We start from the raw sequence: 24531 nt of genomic DNA, 5'->3' as shown, positions 1-24531 counted from the left end.
AAGCAACAGAGCCTGCCAGCCAAGGGGTGAAACCACTCAGGTCATTAACTAGAATAAATCGTTGCTCCTTTTAAGTCAGTTTTCTTTGGTGTTTTGTCACAGTGGTGAAAATCTCGTGAACACACCTGTATTTCAAATCCTAAACTCATCTCTGCTGCTAAAAAGAGGATGGACACCAGTGACCACTCTACGTGCCAAATGCTCCTGCCCTTGGCTAATTCACAGAACTGACCCTCCGCACTGACAACTGTTATCAGTGCGTCCGTATTAGGGAAACGAATGTTCCTAATTGTGCCTGTGTCTATAAAAACAATAATCAGATTGGCAGAGAAGGAAATTTATCTCAACACTTTTCCCGGATGGAAGTCCAGTGCTCATGGTTTCTTTGGAAGCAGTTGCTCAAAACCTTACTTGCAAGTTCCCCTCCCTGCCTCTTCTCCTGATGCCACAAAGAGCAAGCTCCTAAGGACTCCAGGCCTTCTGGATTCTCTTTGAAGTAAGCACGATTAGGAACAAAGCTGTCAGTCCTGACAATTTGTTGCATCCGGTTGAGGACTTCTTTGATCAGGACTGTCAGCATTTTTCTTGCTCTGTGCTGCTTCAGGCGGATACTGGTGATGATCCAGGCATCTTCTCTCTGCTGCAGGCCTGCCAAGGACACCATCAATCTAACAGGAATTTGTCATGGTAGATCTGTGTGTGATGTAACATGCAGAGATGTATTTCAGGGAAAAAAATGTAGCATTTCTAAAAGCTATGTTGCCTCCAAGTATCTTTGAATATCTTCAAAGGATATCATCAGAAGAGTCTGAGAAGCACATGTGTGTGGCAAGTATGAGGGAGCCATGGAGGAATGTGGCTTAGAGAGATTTCAAGTTTTCTTAGATATTTTTACTCTAGAAAAATAACAATTTTCACAAGTATGAAGATATTAAAATTCTTTGTACTGATTACAGGTTTCATCAAGAAACGTGCAGATGTTGCTGGTATGAAGACAGGGACCATGAAGATGCCTTCTCACTTGCTAGGGAAGGTGATATTGGGATATTGACTTTCTTACTCCCAAAGGGTGTGATAAGACTCCATGGAGTCAACTGCGGAGGGTTGCTGGATGAAGTGGGTGGAATATCTCCTCTGGAAGAGGGCATGGAATTCATTCTAGCCACCTCCTGCAGCCCAGCAGTAAGCGTAACTCTCTTCTGATCTTCAGAGCAATTGCCCTCTCTATGATTCTCCCCTGGAAGAATGAAATTGAAGGAATATCTACATAGAGCTATTGTTTGGGCCTCTGTGCACTAGGGCTGTGAGCTGAGAGAGGAACACTTCCAAATGCAATGTACACGGAGTTTAAGAATTTGTTGTCTGGCTTTGCAAATGGCAGGCAAGTTTCCATAAGTTACATGAACCGAATGCAATTTCTTTTCCTCTATCAACTTAAATATAGTCTTTTAAAGATATTTTAACACATATAATTCTGATTAATTTTCACTTGACTCACTAAAAACATTTTTCTTATGGCCCTAATACATGTGTGAGAATTATTTTCTGATCTTCGGAAAGATCTCAGCCTTGGAAACAGGAAGTGGGAAAACAACCTGCAAAATCAGAAGTTCAATTTAGGACAAATATTAAGAGCTGCACAACTGCTGGCATGATATATTTTCTAGTCTTGATATCATGAATATTCACCTCACAACACTTTTAAGAGTAAAAGTAAAGATTAGAATTAAAACAAAATGTCTTTGTGAGAAAAAATCATATCCCATTGTTTCTTTCCTTAACTTTTTTATATGTGAACTGTTGTTTGGGAAAGAGCAACATGATGAAAAGTGGTCTTTTCCTGACGGTCTGATTCATTCTGTCTGTTTCTCAAAAGCTTCAAGATTCTTATTTCTCATTCCCATGGGCCAACCTCTCCCAGCTGCTGTTTGCTTTTCCCGCCTCTCCCAGGAGAAAGGAAGTGTGAGTATGCATGTGCACACGTGTGAGTGTGTGTATATATGCATGTCCTCCATGCCTGTATTTTATTGCAGAGCTCTGGAAAACAAAACATGGGGACCATCCTTCTTGGACGTGGAGTTCTCTTTTTCCTGGCCACACTCCATGCCTCTACCCTCTCCCTGCCAATTGAAAATAAGCGATCACGAACAAATGTCACTTCCTGAGCACCTCTGTGTCTCAGACACTGCACTTGATACTTTATATGCAACTCATTTAATTATCAAAGTAAGGCTTATGACGTACATAATCACATCTTCATCACACACTAACGAACATGAGGTTTGGCATACAGAAGTGACTAAGCTAGAGAATTTTGATTCCAAGATTCAAACTCAGATCTTACTGATTCCAAAGTTCAAGATTTTCCCTCTACATTTATGAATAAACAAGGGCCTGATAGTATAATGAATTTATAGCACATTTTCACTAATTTTTACTCATAAAATTGCATCTAGTGGCAGAGAAGTGTGAATGTATGTGAGTGCATAAGTATATATGCATGTTGAAAGGTATTACAGAAATACAGGGTGCTTTTCAGGATGAGGTTAATCTAAAGCATTTCTTTGCATGCTCAGAATTTCTTTGAAGCATAATATTTATCTTGAAATTTTATTCTAATTTTATATTCTACACTTGAATATATTTATGTTTCCTGTAATGTTAAAGAAAAGGGTTAAAAATACTTGCCATTGACTAAATTAATGCTTTAGGGAAGGGACCCATGTATACTTCGAGTCTATGGGTCCAGACATCTTGCTGTTTCTACTACTGAAGATATTACTAGGAAGCACATTCTTTACAAAGAATGTGTCAACAGCCTATTTTTTGCAGCTAAAGAGCAGTGTATTGCTACTGATGATGGTAAGGTAGATTTTGAACACTTCGAAGAGCACTATAGAGTCAATGATAAATAAGAACAAAAGAGTATAAACTTTGATAACGAATTATGTTTGGAGCCTAAAGCAACCAGTTTCAATAATCTAGCCCAGAATATCAATTAAATAATAAATTTCCCAAGGTCACTAATAGTTAAAGTATACAGAGGCAATGAGGTAGAATTAGAAGAGCTTTGGATTGGGACTCAAGACCTGGGTTCTAGAACTGATTCATTGCTATCAGCTAGTCTGGACACGAATTTTTTTTCTTTTTTTTATCGGTACTGGGGATCGAACTCACGACCACACACTTGCAAGATAGGCACTTAATGCCACTGAGCTAAATTCCCAGCCCCTTGGACATGAATTTTGATAGGTGCTAGTATCTGCTTTTGCATCTGTACAAGAGTGTTGAGAAGTAACTCAGATGACTTTTGGTGGACCATCCAACTCAAACTCTCTGCAAATCCTATTGTCTAACACACTACAGTGAGTAGAATGTAATCACTGAGCTTGGATAGAACAAGACTTGAATCTCAGTTGAGGCATTTAAATGCTCTGGGAATCTTGTGGTTCATTGGGAAGCATAAATGAGAAAGCATTTTTAAACATTTTCCAAGTTCACAATATAGATAGTTGGCACTCAGTAATAATGCTATTGATTCAATGATATATATATATTGTATATAAAATGAAGCAGTGTAGAAGTAGAAGCATCCAGACATTACTGTTAAGATACTGCTTACTTTATAAATTCAGTGTTTCATCTTGTTTGTTTTATATCCTGTTGTCATATTCTTACAACACTATGTAGCTTTCCTTCATACTATTTTTCACAAATTATAAATTTGTACTTATTCTACTTTGAAGATTATTTAATAACTTCCTTCTGCTGCTACAAACCCCATAAGATCAGGAACTATGCCTAGTTTGCTCATATATGTATTCCCAGAATCTAGTATAGTACCCAAGACAAAGTAAATACCCAATAATTACCTGTTAATGTAAATAAATGAATGAATGAGTGAATGACAGTGAGTGAATGAACTTAAGACATGTTTGCCCTTATACAACCCAATCTTCAGACATTCAGAGGAAACACGTTCACATTATTTAGGGCCTAGGAATCTTACTGTTCAGTTTCCCCCCTATCATGAACTCTATTCTATAATAGGTCATTTTATGTACAATATATAATATTCAATTCCATCTGAATAAAACTCTAACATAGACAAAGCTCTACATTAAGTAAAATAGGAGGGAAAGTGAATATTCTTAATCCTTTAAGAAAAAGTGGGACACAAATGTCTTTTGGAACCTCAAGATTTTAAATCATTGCTACATATAAAAACTGCTACTTAATTCAACAAGAAGAGGGGATTTTAAGCATGACACACACACAAGCACACTTTCAAAATGGCCATATCAATGGCTACTGAGATAGCAAATAACTATGATGGAAAGCTTGTTCCCGTTCTTCTAGAGTCTTTGAAAGAGTAACTGAGGTGCCTGAGACTCTTGTATTCAGTGGAGGAAAGATCAAGGACAATAAGGGAAGATGAAGACTGATCATCTCCCCCACGCCAAGGAGTAAAAGTCTTTCTGCACACAGGTTGTCATCAGTTATGCCTAAATGGTTTTGAGACAGCAGAGACGAGAACCTATCCTGACTTTCATAGGCTGAAAGAAGCAAGACTCTGAAAACTTGAAGTGCAAGGCCTCGCTGCCTATTTTAAAACATGCAGGCAACGTATCTTCCAACTAAAATAGCTCCAGTTCATAGGTGCTAAAGCCATTTTACTTCCAATATTTCCTCCACACCTGAGAATAAATTATCAAGGTTCCTCTACTCAAGGCCTGAATTTCATGTCTTTGGAAGTATATAAAAGGCCTACGTCAACCTTTTGCTTTTAGCAAAGATAATAATTTAGGCTATCGCTAGACACCTGTCTACCCTGTAATTTTTCCTTCCCCCGTTTTATTCTGTCTCCATGAATATGTAGACAGCACTGGCTGCCAGAATCCTCAAGCTCGGTACAAAGAGGCATGCATTTAACTATTTGAGTGGAGGTGAAGGGAGGTGAGAAGCACAGGTGCTGGGAGGTGGTGTGTCCCTACAGCGGGATCAATTGTTGCTCCCTTCACTTCATCCCCGATAATTACAACCTGTGGGACTTGGAAGGGTAAGTCAGGTGCCCCAGCAGTTAATGAGAAGAGGAAGAAGAGAGCAAGGACTGGCGTGAAGAAGGGCAACAGAAGAATATTCACTGAAAAAAGTTCTTAATTGACTGTGTGCTACTCACTTACTTACGGCTGGCAGGAAGCACCATATCATCATCTAGCCATGCAGATTACTACGTGTTTTAAGCCATGGAGAATCTCCCTGGTTCCTCTGAGTTCTGTTTCCTCTGTGGACGCTGATTCAGTTGTTTTATTAATTTAGAAAACACATTTACCAAACACCTGTTACATAAGCAGCATTTATAGGTATGTAGGATACAAAAGAATAAGATACATTTCCATTTTCAATGAATTTACACAAGACAGTAAACAACACAACTCCATGTGTCTTCTGCTTAGGGTTTGGGGTCAAGGAACTGATTTGAGACCTGTGATTCCAGGGATGGCCGAGGGTAAAAAGAGACAGTGAGATCAACCACACAAGAAATGGGTGAAGAGGCTTCGAGGAGAATGCTTGATGGTAGTGGCAGAGAAGGCAGAATCAGCAGGATGTGGGAAGAAAGGTGTGCGCTGATTGGTGGCGATTTCTGGAGAAGGAGAAAAAAGAATTTTTCTCTTTCTTACCCTCCGATTGCCAGACAGTAGAATTCATACTTCTTCCCAGCACCTTGAGCTACTCTCCCCAAGCAGCCAGGCTTTGAGGATGGATTTGGGGTGGTCTCAGATCCATTCATTTGTAGCCAACATAAATACAAATTATATTTTCTTAATCCACCCACATGCATCAAACCCTAAGGCTCTATTTCCTTTTGGCTTTTCTTCTTTACTTTCTTCATTTCTTACACAATGAACAATGATGCCTTCAGTATTTTGCCATCCCAGACAGATTTAATGCTATCTATCTGTGTTTATGTTGTCTAGATTAAACTAACTTTGTCAAAACATCTCTCTCCAAATCTTTTTGGTTTCATGTTCTGCTGTGTTTATTTTCTTTTCTGAAATATAAAAGTTCTGTTTGATGTTTTCAGGAATGGCCTATCTCACAATCCTGGTCTCCTGGCTCTTACTATTGATCTAATCTATGCATTAAGGGTACACATGTGCTAGCTTTGTTTTGGCACCAAATAAAGTATGTTAAATGGACTCATCTCTGCTCTTTCATTTACTTTGCCTAATGTGGGAGTTTAGAATCACTTAAACATTTCCCTGCCCAGTTGGTCAAGCATTCCTACAGAATTAGTAAACTTTAGTCTCAGAATATTTTTTTTAGTCTCAGAATATTTTGTGAACTATTAGTTTTGAGCATTTTGTGACTCAGACAACTGTTATTAAAAATTGAACTACATAAACTAGCAGGTGATGTATAAAACAAAAGTAGCAGATCCTCAAAACTCATAACCTCCTATTTATCTTACTATTATTTATGTTTCTTCATTTGTGTCAGTCTGTGGCTCTTGTGTGATATAATATAACATGGTGTGCGGTTGGCTATTTCTTTCCAATCCTGCATTTAACGATGCCATTAGATATTTGTCCCACAAAAACTGGCAAACTCTACAAATCAGGGCTCCTGCTTTTCTTCAGAGAACCAGTTAAACCTTGACCTACACATTACTGCTGATATAGGATACGGAATGGAGAAATAGTTTGGGAAGGAGAAAGAACAGATACTGGGAGAACAGTCAACCAGTTTATAGGAAGAAAGTCCATTAAAACTCATAGTCTAGGAGAATATCGATAGGAATGAAATCATTTTCTTTATGAATATGCACAGATCTGGCCTCTAGAGGCTAGCAGATTTTAAGGATAATGATATCATGGCTGTGACATTTATTATTTTCTGTCCTGAATGGAAATAAATGTTTGAGACAAGGATGAAGGGTATAAAATCTGCCTAGGACTCTGCCAACACATCCTGCTGCCGCAGAAGCAGCCTTTGTTTCTTGAGTTCCTCACTCTCAGACATTGAGAAATCCTGAGGTGGATGAACTTGTTCTGTTGGTTAAGGTAAAAACAGTGTTAGCATTTCACATTCCAAGTGATTTTTTCTTAGCCTCTGCGGCTCGTGGGTGTGAGCTCTATGCTTAAAACAATGGGCAGGACTCTATCATGTGAAAGCAGAGCACAGGTAACAACCCAGCTAGCCAGGGCAATGGGTATGAATGAGTTTCATCAAAGGGCCTCTGAAGACAGTGAAACTTCAGCAGTTCTTCCTGTGCCCTCACACAGTCAGAAGCAGAAGAAAACAGAACATTGTTTAGGGAGGAAAGCAGATAGTATGCTGCACTTCGATAATGTTCCTAAATTTAGAAATGGACTTAACTTAAAAAAAAAAAAAAAACGAGATCAGTACCCTCAAATTCTGACTCTTGTTCAAATATAATGTACACTGCCAGATGATAATGAATGGTGGTTTCAAAGATTCAGCCTTAATTCAACTAAATTACTCTCATGGATAAACAGTGCTCTAAATCTCCTTCAAATTTCTGAGGTTCTAGGAGAATCTTTATTAAACAAGCCAACAAAAGACAGGTTTGTGTATTTGAAGCTCTTCAACTTTATTTACCATAAGTCCCAAAATATAGACGGCAACATTACATTAGATGGTAAACTCTCTCCTTGAGATGTAGAGGCTTGAATAAATTTATGACTTCGGCCTGACTTAAAGACCTCTCAGAGCTGATTTCATCAAATGAAAATTACAACTTTACTCCGGCTTACAACCAGCACTGAACACTTCATATTATGAGCTGACTGACCGGCAAAGCATATGCTGGAAATTCCGTCTCAAGAGAATGAATGAAGTAGAAACTGCCGGTATGTTCATTTACTCCCTGAACCTGATGCACTGGCTGGCCATTTATTCAACTGGTTATTAAAAGACAGAGAAAGAATACAAGAAGCACTGTCAAGATGTCAGCCTTCCTGAAAGGATGAAGTCTCTAGAAAGCTGTCCTGGTCAAGACAAATTTTTATTTCTGGTTCTAAAAAAGACAGAATAATCTTGATATTTCTTCAAAGAGATGTGGTATGCTTTTCTTAAACAGAGTTTGAAATGGACAAGAGTGCATTTTTAGCCAAAGTTAACACACACAAGGCACTCTTGTCATTACCTATCCAGAACAGACATCACTAATCAATTAGATATAAATTGTATTATTTATATATTAATGAGACTTCGCATTCCCAGTACAGCTGAATGCAGTTTTAGTCTTCCTCATACTGCCCAGCATACTGCACTAATGAGGCTGAACTGGTCCTCAAACAAATCCAGAACTGATCTAATATTTTTATTTCACTGAAAATTAAGACGAGGGAGGTTAAATAACTTGGTTCCAACCAAGTGGTAAACTCAAAATTTGGAACTGGTTTGCAGTGCTCTTTGTAAAGCTCTGGCTTTCTTATGCCCCTGAGGGTTTATCTGGGCTGCTGCTACCTGCATCTCCACACACAGGTTTAAGGATGGGTTGATGGATAATAGGACAGGATCTTCCTGAGAAGCAACGACAGACATCCGGCAGACAGAACCAGTGAAGGGCTGCGTCTCAGCAAAAAACATTGTTCAACAAGATCTTTCTCCTTCCATACAGGAATTATCACTGTTAATGGTATTAAGGTCAAGTAAAGAAATTAAATGAGCCAGAGCTAGAGTTCTAAGGTTAAGAAACTCTGCAATTGCATGTTAATATATTTACTTAAGTAGAGCACTGAATTGAATTATGAATAAACAAGTCATCTTAACCTTAAAAGGCCCCATCTGTGCCTTACAAATTGTGGAGACACTAGGTGGATATATGGGAAAGTTAAAAGAGAAATTATAGACACAAGATAGCAGGAGAGTTGGAAAGGGAAGACTTGGTCATGCTTTCCTTGAGAGGATTCTCTTTGCTCATTTTTGAGCAAATGAGCTGGGGTTTGGTCTCATCAGCCAAACCCCAGCCTTTGTTCTTTTGTTCTTAACCTACAAAAGCCAGTTTTGAGTCTCCTGTGTCAGTAAACATCTCCACATCGCTAATGATACTCAAGCAATCATTAGAAACACTGGTAAGATATTCCTTTCTGCTTCTCTTTGCAGAGACCTGAAACTTATTTTAGGTTTAAAGATATTAGCAGGGTGATGAACTTGCTCACATGTCCACCAAACCCAAAGATGATAACTAGATATCATCACAAAAGCAGGCTGCCATCGGAAGCACGCAGCTATGTGGTTGGAACCAGGAAAGGGCGTCAGCACTGCAGACTCAGCACATTATGCGGTCTCCTGGAGGAGCCCTGGAGTAGCAGCTACCCACACAGCACGAACAACACCCTGGCCTGGCCTCAGAGCCTCTCCCACGTCTGCTAACTCCACCCTTGGCAACAGGCCTCTTTTTTATTTATTTTATTTTAAAGAGAAAAAACTGAAAATAATAAAACAGTTTCAAAACAGGCTAGTAGAAGAGTAACAATAATTAATACATTGCGTATTGTTATATTCATCCTAATTGTTCAGAGTACAAGATATAGGTGTGAAATAGTGCCCAAACAACAGTAGTACAATCCTTTCTTTTCAATAGATTAAGAGATACTAACTCTATAGTTATCTCAACTGTCTTATGTGTGTGTGTATGTGTGTGTATACGTATATACACACACATATGTATATGCATATATATATATGTATATATATTACCCTTCCTTTCCCCATCCTCACATCACAGTTCTTTGCTCTTGAACAGTTTCTTCCCTATTCCCAGAATCTATCATACTTACTCATTCAGTGGCTCACACTAGTGAGACAATAGGATGTTTATACAAGCAGATCTGATTTATTTCACCAATGAGTATGTTCTCGAGTTGTACTCACTCACTTATAAAAGTTTAAAGTTTATCCTTCTTTATGACTGAGTAGTACTCCATCACATCAAAGAACTGCCTTTTTTTTTTTTTTTTTTTTTTCTTTTTTGGTCTTTTTGAGGCAGAGTTTCACTATGCAGTTCAGGCTGGTCTTAAAATCACTTGGTATCACAGTCTGGCCTCAGACTTACAGCGATCCTCCTAGGATTACAGCGTGAGACTCCATGCCTGACTTAGAATCACATCTTTTTAACATGTCCTTAAGATTCACACATCACTTGCATCTGAAACTTGCTTCAAGTAGATAAGGATTCCTCAGGGAATGCAGATTCCCAAAACCTCATTAGAGTTCAGACATTTTAAAGGAAGAAGAACCCAAAGAGTATTTGGGTGTCTGCGTGAATCTATATTTTCATACTTCTGTGGATGGCACAAGCCTTTTGCATTTATAAGGAGATCTAGAACACTGGACAAGAACAAATAAGTCCCCAGCTAAAAACTGCTACCGTGAACTGCACAGCCTCCTTCCTGGCCCCAGGTAGATCCCATTTCCTGGAAGTGTAACATTGAGTTGACCTTTTAAATCAAAGGAATTCTTAAGAATTTAATGAAATAATGATTATAGTAAAATTACTTACCATTACTGTCTTATAGACTGTGTACCTTTAAAAAATCCTCAATTTAGAAACTATCTCCAAAACATTCTTTCTGGTCACCCAAGACTGAAGAGACTTCAATAAGTTCATACCTTGTGCCTAATTTAAAGACCTCTCTGAGCTCCTCTCAGCAGAAGAAACTCGCAGATTGCTCTCTAGCTTACAGTGAACACTGTGACTTGCACTGTCCTCTCATTGTCTCTCTGCCTCTTAGATATTTTTCACTTTGTGCCAAGTTATGTATATTATTTTCAGCTAAAAACAACGATAAAAGAGAAAACAGATCAGCAAAGAGAATCCTAAGTCAGGAGGCAGGAGATCGCACTATAGACTAACAAGTTTCTCCAGAGAGACTTTTTAAACTTGCATCGATCCACCCACCCCTGGCTGTGTCTCTGGGGATTCCTGTGAAGCATGTCCAGGAATCCTCGGAAGCCAAAGCTCACTCAGAAAAGGGCACCAGTTTTGCTCAGGGGATGACCAGAGGTCCAGCCAGCGTGTCCACATTTCCCAAATTTAAGACATATAATTTTTAGGAGCAATAAATGCAGGTAACAGTGCTCTATTTTAAGTTTTTTAAAAGACTTGTTTTTTAACTTTCAACCACCCCATTCTTGGTCACACAAAGTGCTTCCTGACCAAGCTCTTCCCAAAGCTGGGACAGCTCTTTAGATACACACATGAATACTTGCTCCATATGGGTCATTAGAAGTTCATAGCCCAAAAGGCCAAGGAATCCCTGCAGGTGGGCACTGCCAGCCCACAACTTCTGGGAAAGCAGGAGTGGACATTAAGAATGAAAGTCAAGAATGCAAAAGATAGAGGAGATGGCCTAATTTCCAGGCACACAAAGGTAGAATAGAGAAGTTAGGAGCAAAGAGGACAGGAGGCCTTACATACAAGGTTACACCTACAGGTGTGGGAGACAACTTAAGTGACTCCCCTTGAATGCAGAACAATTGCTGCAACTTTGATTATATCGAGACTGATTTCCTTATACTGATATGTACAGAGCTGGCTAAGACATTTCCTTCTCTCTTCAACTGACCCTAAGCATTGCAAATAAAACCAGGTGAGGGACTGGTATATAATCTCCGAAGCCATAAGACAGTCTCCTGTTGCCTCCCATAGTGCTCTCTCTAAAATATATAAGCACAGTGGGATGTGAGAGCCAGTCAGCTCCAGGAATGTCAACTGGGTATGAGCTTCAAGGTAAAGAGGCTATGACTCTGCAGGCCACAAAATTTTACATATCAGAAACCGAAGCAACATCTCCTAAAACAATTCAGTTGCTCCCTTAATTGAATTATGTAAATTGATCCTTCTGCATATCCTTATCTCTACATTTTGCAGAGATGCTTTTCTCTCACCTGGCCAGCCAGTTCAGGTTACTCATGTAATTCCCACCATCCTCACTGTCACCCATCCCTGAGCCACCCCCCTTCTTCACAAGAGAGTAAATTCTGGGAGAGGCCTAGGATCAAGGCCTTTGTCCACATTGGGCTTAGCGGACCTCAGTCCTAATCAGTACTCAGCTGAGTTCTCCCTCAAGAGGGACTGTGGGGATTTGATTTAGGACCCCTTGGCTTAATTTAGAATATGTCTTGTTGTCTTTACTCTCGCCGTGGGTTGCATTGGTGGTGATAGACTGGGATTAATTTGCTGGGATTCCAATAACCTCTCAATGGGACTACAAATACAACTTTTTGGATTGTGAGGATGACTACAAAAGAGATTACAATACTTGGAAGACTGGTAAACAACATTTGGGATTACAATATACAGGTATTTCTATAAGCCCTGGCTTTGTAAATTAACTCCTCCACATCCAATCCTGACTTTAATCACAGAATACCCATGTTAGTGCTTCCCAAAATTTATGCACTATGTTACATAAAATGATTTTTTTTAAATGCATTTTAAAATTTAATTTTAGTTGTTCTGCTTCTTTCTATATTAAGAAACTAGCACATAAAACTCATAAATTTTCAGATGTTATTTCCTATGACAAAACTATGTTTTTTTAAAAGTGCCTTAGTTTTAAGGAATAAATCCCCAAAATAACAGAAGTTGTGGTTTACAGATGTGGCAAAACAAAAAAGCATGACTAGTCTTCGAAGAACTTAAATTTGGGAATAGCTGATCTAGGCTGACGATATAGCATATTTGTGTTCTTGCCCTTCTTTGTCCCCGTTATAGATGGCAAAATTCTTCAACTCTCTGATCACATTTTCCCAAGGACACAGTGTCACAGGGTCACAGAAAGTCTTGTCAAAAGACTGGAGGGGAAAGCTCTAGAGCCGGTCTACACTCACCTTTCTGGAAAGAACTAGAATGGGGTAAATACTTGATGAGGTTTTACAAAACCAAGCCAAGTCTCCAACAATCCCAGACAACATTGATTTTGAGCTGATAGACACAATGACTCGCAGTAAGGGGCTTCCTAGTCCAAGTGGAAGGAATGGTGAAGACCCTGAGCAGGGACACCTGCAGTAGGCATGCCCAAAGAAAGCCTGACATCACCAGTCCCATATGTTCCTGCCACATGTCACCTTCTGTGACCCCAAGACCACCATGAGGCCCCTAAAAGCGCACCTTCTGCTTCACCCCACATACTTTACCACCCCATAGTTGAAAGCCATCCAAAATCAAAGTTCTAATAGTGCTTCTGAATTCCCATATTTTTAAGAGTCTCTCCTAAAATGTTGCATTCACTGAAAGAATAATTAAAACACAAAAAGACACAACTAAAATGTAGTCAAGGTTTAAAGAGCTAGAGACAGGAAAGGGCACAAGAACATGGTTTAAGCAAAAAACGCTGTTTTCCTGTATATTAGAACATTAGGTGCAGGCAGGTTTTTGTTTTTGTTTTTTTTCTTTAATTTAAAGTTCTTGTAGAGGGGCTGGAGGTTTAGCTCAGCGGCATAAGCACCTGCCTTGCAAGCAGGCAGTTGTGAGTTCGATCCCCGGTACCAACAAAAAGGAAAAAGACAAAAAAACAAAAACAAAAACAAAAAAAAAAAAAAACAAAAAAAAAAGTTCTTGTAGTGATTTATTCTGTAATCACTTATTCCTTCATTTTCTCATTTCCAGCTGTTAAAATAAAGCATCATGAGATTTCAAAATGATTCTTAAAAGAGTGTTGCTTTCATTTATTTTAGACAACACAGAATTCATTTACTTTGGGTGTTGCATCAGTATAAGATGAAAAATGTCTTAAAGTCTAAAACATGCCAAGATCTGTGACAAGGTTCAGCCTGGCAGGGGAGGCTGGAGTTCCCAGGACAGAGAGCTCTTAAAGTATAGAGTGTCTTCAAAAGACTGTGTGGATCCATGATCCGCCCATCTGGGACAAGATACCAGAAGCCATCCTAACCCAGAGCCACTCCTGATAAGCTCTCTTGTCATCAGAGAAGCCTAGCAGAAAGCCATCTTGCTTGGCTAAGGCACAAGAACGGCCAATGGACTTTGCTGACCTCAGCCCCAATCAATGTTCAGCTCTGTTCTCCCCCACAGAGTGACTGAACATGCAGGTGGGACATAGAGAGGCAAACAACAGGTACAAGTATGCAATAAATACCCTTAATTATTATTATATACCCAATATGGAGGGAACACTCTGTGGAATGTAGATTTGTAAAAAGGTAAGCGGTAAATAAAACATTTATTGTGCAATTCTGAGTAAGCACAATATCGCGTACCTTACATATAGTGACTTATTTGAAGCTGACAACAAATGTTGAGGTAAGTACTATACAGCTGAGGGAAATAAGACACAGAGATGCTAAGATGCTCTTTACCTTGCCTAAAGTTGTATCATGAGATAGAGGAGGAATGATGGTAGGGGAGACTGGTGAGCCAGACTGGTAAGACCGTCTGATTCCCAAGAATTTTGTTGGTCGGCTCAAAAATCACACCAGCTCAGAAACTGGCATTTGGGACCTTTATCTTGGTCACACATAACTACTGATATTTATTGAGCATCTACTATTTGCCAGGAGCTTTGTACACACTATCTTGAATCCTGCTAGTAACTCTATGAAGCATATATTATTACCCCTATTTAAGACATTCAGGTTTTGAGTTTCAGATCCTAATTAAGTGCAGTTAACACATGCTGCACAAGTACAAAATGTTTGAATTTCAAAACATATGTTCTTTCTGTTGCATATATTACAAATCGAAAATTTGGTTCTGTGGAGAACTGCCACCCTATTACATCAAAAGATTTACAATTTTTATTCTCTGTTGTCCTGAATGTATGAAGAAAATTTCCAAAATAATAAAAAGTGTTTAACATGCAACTCGTGTATTTTTACAAAGATTTAGATGCTTTTCTAAATCCATGGTGTAGACAGGAAAGCAAGGTATCATTTTGCTCTGGTTTGGTTGTATTTAGGTATGGAGTGCTTTTTGTTTTTTGATGTTGGAGTGGGGTAGTTGTGTTTGGTTTTTCTAGAGCTAAGATCTTGCTGAATTGCCCAGACTGACCTTAAATTTGTGAGCCTTTTGCCTCCATCCTCCAGGTAGCTGGAATTCCAGGTGCACCCCCTTTGCCTATTTTTGGAAAGTGACATTGTTTGTTCAGTACCTCACTACCCGTTAGCTATTTTGCCCTCTTGCCAGAAGCTGATCTGAGAGAAGAGAGGGGGCACTGGAAATAAAGACTTAAGATACATAAAAACGCTTAAGGCACAGGGTGTAACCCAGCTGAATCTATTTAAATCCTTCCCAACACATCTACCTATCTTGAAACATTCTGCTGACCGACATGAATATTGGTGTGTAACAGAACAGAATTTAGAGTGCATAAAGTCCTCACTTATTTAACATTTCATAGAGGGCAAGACTGTGACCCACTGGGTTTGGGTGACGGTCCTATCACGCAGCTAGTCAGACCAGTGATAAGACTGGAAGATGAGAGTCACACAAGCGCATGCTGGGAGTGCTGGCCATGCTGGGAACTCATGCTAGAACACTTTTAACTTGGTGTGGAAAAAAGGAAGGCTTTCCAGACATTGCTTTGGGAAAACAGTTTAACATACAGTACTTATAGGATAGTCATTCGCTCCAGAAATCCATTCTCAAGAAAGAAAGCAAGCCATTCCCTTTCATGCAACTAACTTTAGGGCAAAATTTTGAGTAGAATATAGTTTTTGCATTTGAAGATACTTGGAAACTGACTTATAATGATATTATAAACAAGAGTACTATAATTAATATAATTTATTAGTCTTTCATGACAGAAATTTTAGGATCCCATTTAATCATTTTAATGAGCTCATCATTAAAAACACCAGGTATAGGTCTGTTAAATACAGTTTTGCTTGATGAAGATTGGCCAGTAGCTGAATGAACCTTGTCAGTCAGTCATGGCAGTGAAATGGTAGCCAGGATTCTTGGCAGATGCTTCCCCTGCACGATATGGTTTTTTCACATCACCTGCAATAACACACATCTCCCTTCCCACAGACAACCCTGGTCCTAACTGAGCTAACTAAGAAGGACCCTAAAGCCACTGTTGCACAGCAAACCTCTTCTCCCACCAGTGGGGATTCTGTTCTAGGAAGAAACGCCTACTAGATTCCTCTGGGGCGGTGACACATCTCAAACTTACTATGCATATGAATTCTCAGAGGGCCTTGTGAAAGGCAAGAGCTGATTCTTCTGGTCCATCACAGCCATGCAATTTCTAGCAGTCTTCCAGGCAAGGCCCAGTGCTGCTGGCTCACAGACCATTCTGAGAAGCAAAGACCTAGGAAGCGACTTCAAACTGACTGGCTTGCCAGAGCAAGGCCATCAAGTTCTCACGCCGGTGGGAGAGTGCTAGATCCTAGGGAGCTGAAGGGAAAGTTGCTTATGTCAGACAGAGAGCAAGAAGAATTTAAAAATGAGAATAAAAAAATGTTTAAAAAGGAAGAGAGAGAGAAGGAAGAAGAAAGAGAAGTTGGAGAGGGTAACATGTTTTAGAGTAGTCTGTCTTTACATGACAGCATATCCAAGTTGCTGTTCTTTTTTCAAACCCTTTCTCTAGTACTTTAAAAATCATCCTACATAATTGATTTTCACAACTAAATGCATTTCTGAAATTCTGTATCTAAGTATTAAGATATCATGAACAATTATATAGAGTTTTCTCCCCAAGGGTCTGCCAATAAGAAAATCACAACTACTAACTATGTCAAATAAAATTTTAACCAGCTGAGTCTATAGAGAGAACTGGTTTTTATTAGTGACCTTATAAGATATGTGATAAAAAGATACTGAAAGGTGCTCTGTTAGGCATGGCAGAGCAGTGGGTTTGTATACAACAGCTGGAGCAGGTATAGGAACTGAAAAAATACAAATCTCTGGCCCTGAATCAAGGAAGGCAGCTTCCTGACGCTATTGGTTTTAAGCAGGAGCCTAACGAGATTTCTTTCTATGGTCTGTTGGCCATTTCAGAACTTGGCCAGGGAAATGGTCATTTTGTTAGAAAGAAACAGCTTGAAGCAACCCCTCCCCACACTTGTGAGCGGCTGTGAGCGTGGCAGGCTCCGATGGCCCAGGCTGGAGCCTCTGGTATTTACTGGGACTCGTGCAATGCTGGGACCTGGAGCACTGGGAAACCAAGCAACTTCCCCACCCTAGGTGAGTGGCTGTGAGCGTGGCAGGCTCCGATGGCCCAGGATGGGAGCCTCTGGCGTTTACTGGGACCTGTGCCATGCCGGGACTTGGAGTGCTGGAAAACTAAGCAACCCCTCCCACCCTGCCTGTTTTGTTTTGTTGAACTTCCATATGCGTGAAAGTATGGAGAGCTGTTTTGAAGAGAGCAAGAGACTCTATAACAGCCATTAGTGACTCCCCTATTGTCTGGTTTTGAGGACCTAAAACACCTTCCTCATTCTGTTCAGATCAGTTTTATACTACATTGTTTTGTATGAATTCTCTGAATGTGAAGAAATGGACAACTATTTGGAAGAAAACAAGAGACAATATGATAGTGAAGATCTTAGGTCATCTAGCTTTGAAATTTATATCTCTTACATTGCTTTTTTATGTCCAATTTTGTTCTGTTTTGTTGTGTTTAATTTTACCCCCTTTAAAAAAAAAAAAGTGGATTGGATAATATCAGATGACACTGGTCCCTTTACTCTGGGGACTAAAACAGAAAGAACTTCCTACCGTGCCAGCTCAGGGTGACTGGGCCCTTTCTGATTGACTGCTAGGAATCAAGGATTGAGAAGACACTGGTTTATTTGGAGATTTTCCCGTGTTTTTCAAGTTTTAGTTAATTATGTGGCACCTAGCACATGAAATCTATTTTGGTCTGGTCTGCTGGAGCCTGGTATATTTTATTCAACAGCTGGTATGAACATATCTGTGTCCAGGTGAGGGATGCAGTGTCACCTGCTCCCATTTCACTGTGAGCAATAAAGGCACATCTCATGGAACAAAGCTTCTTACCTTTCTTTCTTTCTTTCTTGGGCATGAGCATAGTCTATGCAGAGTTTCAATCCAGTAAACCAGCTAACAGAGCAGGTAGAGGCTCATGCTCATGGGTTTCTAGCCTTACTCATTGAGCCTCTGTTTCTGTGTCTATGAATATGGTTGGTAATACCATTCTGTTTCATAGATCCCCAAAAGAAGTAAATGAGATAATAAAAGAAAGCATCTACTACTGCACCTAGACAGAACAGACACTCAATAGATGGACAGTAATCCTGCTATCTTCATTTGGAAAAAGAAAACTATTACTTTCTTTTAAACATCTAATAGGTGATGGTGACAGCTGAAAATTACATTAATATTATAAGCTATTACCATTTTTAATTATCCATTTTCAGATAACATTTAAAAAGAAACAGAGTAAGTCTTAAATACCATATTCCACAACATGACCCAGTCAAAGCTCTCACAAATTATTCGTGGTAGACTGACAAGTATGTCTTTAAATCCATCAATCCGACAGTCACATTCTAGATGATTTGGAAGAAATAGAATCATTAGTACCAGCAACTTTGACTTTTAGTAGTGCCTTATTATTTAGAGGAAAAGGTACAGTCTCCTTTTAGGAGTTAAGAGCATTAACAAAGAATCCTAACCCCAAGCTGAATCTGCAGTGTGTAATAGTTATACATCAATTACTATGAAATGGGTGCAAACAACCAGTATGTTGTTTCACTGGATTCCTGCCCATGCCATCTGAAAGTGATGGCTACTGGCTTTTAACTGCACAGAGAATTTCACTGTCACAGAAAAGACTGACTTTCAGGCCATCTGGATATCATCAGAAATGAAGATCAGAAGGAATAATTTACTGACTGAGCAGACATTGAAGTAGCTAGTGTGATGGGTGACAAGAAACCCATGTTTTTGTTTTCGCTTTTTTTCATTTTTTAGAAAAAACATTTTTGTCATTTGGCTCGCATTGAACTGGAAATATTTTGAGACAAGCACTTAAACTGTGAGGTTGAATATCATCATTATGGAGAAAGCAGCAGCCTTTCTGGAAGCCACCGCCTCGTCACCCAGACAGTTGACCTCTCTTCCAAGCCGGCTGTCTTTCTGTTTCAGAATGGAAGCTGGGGTGGAGGGACACCAGAGGCCTGAGAAGAGCCTTCTTGCAAACAGGGAGGTGATCAGCCAGATCGACTAGAAATGCCAGGAGCTGAGCTGTCTGGCTCTGTTATCCTCCTCTGCTGCTTTGGGCAGAGTCTTTCATCACCCAAATCTTTCTCAATATTTTCTGCAAAGAGAAACTGAGCTCCTGGATTCCTTATGAGGCAGGGCTGCTTAGAACCAGGAGGACATAATTAGTGCACATTTGTAAACAATGTGCGTTACCTGGAGCACAAACAATTCCCACCCAGTTTGGTGATGCTGATGCAGAGGAAAGCAGGTGTTGAGGACTAGAGCTGTTGTGATGAAGGGCGCTGCACTTAGGAGGTAGCAACTGCAAAGCCCAGGAATGCTGTGCTAGGCTGGCAAGCAAGGGAAGGCTAAAGTCTAAGGAGAATGTGCGCTGGCGGGGGTCACATGGTGCACACAAATCCTGGAAAGGAATCCACTGAGGTTAAGAGCAGATTAGAGCGTGTCTGGGAAGTATCAGACCTTCAAGTTTCCCAAGATGCTCCTCCCTTCCTCCCTGCTCTTATATTGTAGTCTCTGGCTGCCTCAGAAGCTTGGCTGCCTTGAAGAAGGAAGCTGATCTCCCAGCATTAGTAAGGGAAGTGAATATTCAAGTACACGTATACCTAATTAGGTTTCTACATCAGGGTCTCTCACTGCAGCAGCCCCCTCTCTGAGACAATTCAAAGATGCACAGAAGAGTTTGATGAATGAAAACAGGACAACAATAACTGACTAAGGTCAGCATAGGTATAGTGTTTTTTTTTTTTTTAATAAGCAAGCCCATACAAGAAACATAAGGAGATAGCAAAGTGTAATAATTATGACAGCTGTGGTCTTTTACTTTTATAACACAGGTAGCCCTAATTTTGTTTTTTGTTTTTTGTTTTTTTTTTTAAAAAAAAAAACTTCCACAGACATAAGTTACAAATTTGAGTGCCTGGCAGTGGAATCAAGCCAGTTTCTGTTCAAATGCTGATTGAATCGCTAATTATGTCACATGCCATTCCATTGCCTGCCACAAGTGCCTAAGGTGCTTAATCTCTAAAATATGGATCATATTGTGTCTGCATCACAGAGTTATAGCAAAGGTTAAGTGAATAAGCTTGTGGTTTGCACATAATATACATTAAATAGACAATTGATTCATTACTCACCTTGCTAGTTTTTCTCTGCTTATGACTAAAACAGATGCTAGTAAGTTCTCTCATAAGGTTGCTAGAGGATGGCATGACTTTTGTACAGCATTTTGGTCATGTTACTTTGAGTTTTTCCTTTAAGAGGAGCATATACAAAACTAATGGTGCGCAACTAGACAGAAAGTTTCTTAATTTTACACACAAATTAAGACATTGCTCTGGTTTTACTAGAGCAAGTAGAATGGCCAAGGCATGGGCTTTTGATACATGTTGCTTTCCAAACTGCTTTTTAAAAATGGAACCAACAATAAACACATGAGTTTTTCAGTTGAGCACCTACCCACTATGTGCCAGGCATTGTGCCATTTCTCATCTAAGCACAGGTATCCCAAGTGGTGTGATGAGCTCATAGAGGCAGAAGGGTTTAAGCCAACTCTGAGTTAAGATGGACCAGATGTTTTCTAACTGCACCTTGAAAACAAATTTCATTCTTGGGCCAGGATAAAATTTAATTTGGGGTGTTGAAAAATACCCATAAATCTGTCAAGGTTTATAACTGAATGGTATTTAACTCCTGCAACTGCTTACTTGTCTGTAAAACATGGAGGTCCAACTTATGTGGCATGTAAAGTTTCTTCTAACCCCAGGAGTTTGAGAGTGAGTCCTGCCAGGCACCAGTCCTGAGAGATGGTGGGATGCTTTCAGGTGGCGCCTACTTTCTTTGTTCTCTGTGTTTACAAACAACTAAACAAAAGAATGGAGTTTAGGGAAAGAAAGCCAAAAGCTTTTAGTCAAATTGAAAGATTGTCTAAAAATTCCCTGACTCAGGGATAAAAGCCAGATTTGTGAGTGGGTTCTCTGTCCTTGAGCATCTTCAGTAAGCAAACAGACCACTAGCGGTCCTGTGTGGTTTGGGTGTAAATACCGTCTGATGTACAGGGTTTAGGCAAATAATCCTTTCAGATCCTGTTTGTGTTGTGTTTCTATACCTCCTACCCCTTTAGAGATGCAGGTTTACGGCAAGGTTAGGGATGACGGTGGGACCCCTCCGATAAAGGCATGCACGCATTTTAATTCTATGTTCCCCAAAGTTACCATTCTGTATGGCTGGTGTCAGTTCTAGAGCCTGTAGAGATTAAGCCCTAGCCTGAGGGTTTGCAAGCATTTGTTTCTCATTACAAACATGGCTTCTGGGTCCTCATCCTCCAAAGGTTTTAATTCAGTAGGCCCCTGGTGGGAGGGGTAATGTGCGCTTATTCTGAGAAGCCCAGCTGACTCTGAATGGGGCGGTCCCTGACCTGTGCTCTGAGGAACCGTGCTGCAAGAGGTTGATGAGGCAGAAGAGAGGAAAGTGCTACAGCTTGGCTTGCAAGATGGCCTTACTGCAAGTTCTCTGAACAAAACCAGTTCAGAAGTTAGAATAAACAGTTTGGGAAGGTGCTCCTTTGGGGCATATTTTTCCGCTTATTTATTACTGAGTTATCAAAGACCAAAAACCACTGTATTTTGTTGCTATTTTTGCTTAACTTATATGGTAAAGTTGCCTGATTTATTCATAACAAAATAAATCAAGAAAAACTGATAAAAGTAAGGCTCAGCATAAAAATTTTTACCATCTTTTGAAGGATTATTTATTTATTGTTTGTTTTTTGAGTCAAGGTTTCACCATGTAGCCATGACTGGTGTTGAACTCCTAGCAATCCTCCTGCCTCTGTTTCCAGAATGCAGGCATGCGTCACCACACCCAATGAGGAGTTGATTATTCTTAGTTATAGGCATGTGCCACCACACCCAGTGAGGAGTTGATTATTCTTAGTTCCACAAGCAACACTGATAATTTCATTCACTGACATCACGGTTTTAAAATATCATTTCAACATCTTTGAGGAGATAAAATTTGTGCACTATTTCCTTTGGAGATACACACAATCTAATCCTATCCTAGAGAAACACATGACCCAGGTAGTCATAATGCTTACAATACATTAACAATAAAGATACATTAAGTAAGCAAAATAGTTAGCATTGCTGCTTTCATAAAGTGTATGGGCTTGTAGGGAAAATAAGCATTAGATGCAAAAGTCTAAGTATGAATATATCTTATGTGCTGGTACAAATATAGCATAAAGGAGCCCAGGCATTTAAATACATAATCATGTTTTCATGAATAAATATGTCAAATTTGAGGCCTGAACAATTAGTGAGCATTGGCTAGGAAAATAACTGTGTACATCAAAGCATGTAAAGTAAAGACAAATTCACTCAAGAACTGCAAAGGAGGCTTGTGAGGTCAAAGCATGAAAGATGCAAAAGAAAGAAGGGCCATATTTTGCTAGGATCACGGCCTTTACTCTAAATTCAGTGTGACATCATTAAGGGCTTTAAATTGAATTGATCAGATTTGTTATATTAAAAATGACTTTTAACTGAAACATGATAAAATTCATCATGTGAATGTGCTATGGGATGAAGAGATGTGGGTGGGTTGGCAAATTTTGAATGGAAAAATGGCAGGAATCACTAGATTGAATGTAGGGAGAAAGAAATGTCAAGAATCCCCGGGTTCCAGTTTGAACACCTGTTCACCATTCCTGACATAGGAAAAGGTAGAATCAAACAAGTTGGTGACAAAGGAGTCATAAATTCAGAAAAATCACTCTCTAGTGAAAATTCCAGATTATGTAGGAGGTGAATTTATTGGCAAATAGCCTAATTAGAATCAATCAGAAAAAATACCTATCCCTTGCAGTTCAATCCAATCATTTTCACCTCCAAAATATCATTTAATAAGAGGGTCTTTGACCTAGGATCTGATAAACACAAAAATCCATAGCAACCTAGCAATCTTCCGTCCAAGCTTCCACAGAATTCTGAGCTTAAAGTCAACAGTTTCCCAACCTGAACCCTCCAATAAGTCAGGCTGTTTAATATGTAATGATATTTGACCTGCTTTTTGATTATATCTTTAATAATGTTTTGCAGAAAGGCCAAGATTAAATAAATGGAATACCGTATACTCATCATTAATCTCAAAAAGAAATAAAGAAATTCTTAATGTTAGATGTCTCTTTCATGTGGGAGGCCTGTTTGAATATAAATGTTTCTATATTCAGTGCACAGTTATTTATTGAGTTTTTCAAATAAATATTCTTAATAATTCAGGTTAGAGATTTAGAGTCATACAAGGTCAAAAAATATCTAATAATATATGCTGTACACTAAGTTTCTACTCAGTGCTATACATTTAACGTCATATTTTTCATTAGCCCAAGAGACCAATGGTGACCGAAGGAAATGGAGCTGGACTTGGGGGAGACTGAGGTGGCCAACGTGCCACACTGATTAGGGGTTAGAGTGGGAATTCTGGTGGACCTGGAACTTGTGCTCTTGCCCCTTTTCCAAGCTGCCTCTTCTGAACTGAGCCAGCCAATGATTAAGATAATACTGTTACTTTAAAGAAAAGAATTATGGTTACCCTCGGCCCTGCAACTTGGAAAACCAGCCCAAAAATCCTCTTAAAAGAAACACAGAAAACACATAGCAGCTCCTTAGTGTGCACCATACATTTGTCGATACCTTTGCAGTAACGCACGTGGACAGACTACCTTTGATTTATTTCAACCCAAATGAAGAAGAAAACAATACTCATATCTTCCCAAATTGGAAACAACTCAATTGCTCATCAATAGTAGAACAGATTTTTAAAAAAGAGGAATATTTGAACAACTGAATACCCTACAGCAATGAGAATGAACTTACTGAAATTGTAGACAGCAACATGGATGAATATCATAAACATAATGATCAAAAAACACAAACACCAATGTGTATCTACAGTATGATTCCATGAATCTAAAGTACAGACCCAGGCACAGCTATATGCTGTTAGGACGCAGGCTCCTGTTTGCCTTTAGGGTACAGTGACTGGGAATGGTCACGTGGTGGGTAAAGGGGTTCTCAGTGCTCAGAAGGCTCTGCTGGTACCAAGGACTGTTCACACTCTAAATAAACAGCAAGCCTACATTCATGACATGTGTACTTTCTCTATGTAATTTACTGCATGTATGGATGTGTTTACTGCATTTATTACTACTTTACTAAATGTGTGCATCACGTTAATAAAGTGTCCTAAAAAGTTTTCTTAAAGATAAACTGCTCAGAGATATCTGGAGCACTTTAATCAATAAAAATGCAGCTCCTTCCCATTTAAGCTCCAACTCAGAATTTAAAATA

At 39.4% G+C, this 24531-nt stretch overlaps 1 protein-coding gene and 1 non-coding gene across 9 annotated transcripts in view; one reads left to right on the top strand and one right to left on the bottom strand.

The window, feature by feature from the left end:
• Rasgef1b (RasGEF domain family member 1B) overlaps positions 1-24531 on the bottom strand; it is a 596806-nt gene that overhangs the window by 196239 nt on the left and 376036 nt on the right. The window lies entirely within an intron of this gene.
• LOC111753848 (small nucleolar RNA SNORA2/SNORA34 family) lies at positions 16900-17036 on the top strand. The gene has a single exon (XR_002788626.1). It is a non-coding gene; the product is annotated as a small nucleolar RNA SNORA2/SNORA34 family (small nucleolar RNA).

The sequence above is a fragment of the Cavia porcellus genome, unplaced genomic scaffold (assembly GCF_034190915.1).
Source record: "Cavia porcellus strain 051 isolate PalLab524CR breed Dunkin Hartley unplaced genomic scaffold, mCavPor4.1 scaffold_4, whole genome shotgun sequence".
Taxonomy (NCBI): Eukaryota; Metazoa; Chordata; class Mammalia; order Rodentia; family Caviidae; genus Cavia; species Cavia porcellus.
This window is presented reverse-complemented; position numbering and strand designations above follow the sequence as displayed.